At 49.5% G+C, this 1,283-nt stretch overlaps 1 protein-coding gene across 1 annotated transcript in view; it reads left to right on the top strand.

The window, feature by feature from the left end:
- Positions 1 to 330: 330 nt before the first annotated feature.
- Cenpi (centromere protein I) overlaps positions 331 to 1,283 on the top strand; it is a 104,623-nt gene continuing 103,670 nt past the window's right edge. The window contains exon 1 of the mRNA XM_005415260.2: positions 331 to 389. The gene's annotated coding sequence lies outside the window, so the exon portion shown is untranslated. The remainder of the gene's footprint in view (positions 390 to 1,283) is intronic.

A 1,283-nucleotide genomic window follows, 5' to 3' on the forward strand; every position in this document is an offset into this window, starting at 1 on the left:
AACGCTCCAAATGATCGAGTTAAATTCAAGAATCAGGACATGAATTGTTTTGTGTTACGCAAAATGACGAATAACAATCATTACTAGAGCACAGAAAACGCCATCCAGTCAGCTGCCTGCATCAGCAACGACGGACTCGAGGCCCGACCCCCTCTCCCGCCTAGGTGGGTGGAGCAAGCACCTTAGGTGGTTTGCGTCATTGCCTGTGCGCGCGACACATCCCGCCTTCGAACTCTATTCCAACCAATCGAGCTTCAGCAGAGCGCGCCACTCCACGGAGCCGCCACCTAGGCCTCCTCCGAAGCGCATGCGCGGGGCGGGGCCCGCGCCTTTGAATCTTGGAGGCGGCTTTTGGACGCTGGAGGCTTCGGGGCCGAAGAGGGTGTCAGGTATGGTGCCGCCCTTAATGGGAATCCCTGAGAGCAAATATCCTGACCTCTGAGTGCGGGTCTGTTCTGTAAAGCATAGTTGAGGGTCATATTTTCCCCTAGCCTAGGAATCTGCCTAGTGTGTGAGTGGGTCTTTGCCGCTTTCACTCTTGGCTGAGGTGAGCTGTGGAAACGATCCTTAGGAAGCGCTGGAATGGTTCTCCCGCCCTTGTTTCCTAGGAGTCTAGGAAACATTCCAGAACTAGAACGTCCAGCTCTGGCCCCATTTGTTTCTGGGGAGGTGGGTTTGAGTATCATTTGAAGTTTATCCCATTGGAAGCCAAAACTTAGAAATCTTGGTTCTCCTTTTCTTTTTCCTACATCTAATTCTTTTATCACAGCCTGCCCAGTCTACCTCCAGAACATATGAATCCTGTCATGTTCCACCTCCACCCTGCTACACCTTGGGCCTAATGTAGACTGGTTATTTGTTTCCTAGACTTCTGCAAGAGACTTTAGTTGATCTCTTGCCACTCTGGGCTTTTTTTTCTTTCTTTCTTTCTTTTTTTTTTTTTTTTTGAGACAAGGTCCCACTGTGCAGTTCAGACTGGCTTTGAATTTGCTCTGTAGCCCAAGCTGGCCTCAAACTCACAGTGATCCTCTTGACTCAGCTTCCCAAGTGCTGAGACTACAGGCATGTGCCGCGACTCCAGGCTATACTCTTGTGGTTTTTTTGAGACAGGGTCTTGCTGTGTCATTCAGCCTAGGTTGGCCTCAAATTCGCAGCAATCCTCCTGCCTCAGCTTCCCAAATGTTGGGATTACAGGCTGCGCATCATGCCTGGCTTCTTGCCACTCCTTAACCCCCAGCATTCTAATTTCCACACTGTAGATATAATATTGTGTTTATATATAT

Source organism: Chinchilla lanigera, unplaced genomic scaffold (genome assembly GCF_000276665.1).
Source record: "Chinchilla lanigera isolate Chin_1 unplaced genomic scaffold, ChiLan1.0 scaffold00102, whole genome shotgun sequence".
Taxonomy (NCBI): Eukaryota; Metazoa; Chordata; class Mammalia; order Rodentia; family Chinchillidae; genus Chinchilla; species Chinchilla lanigera.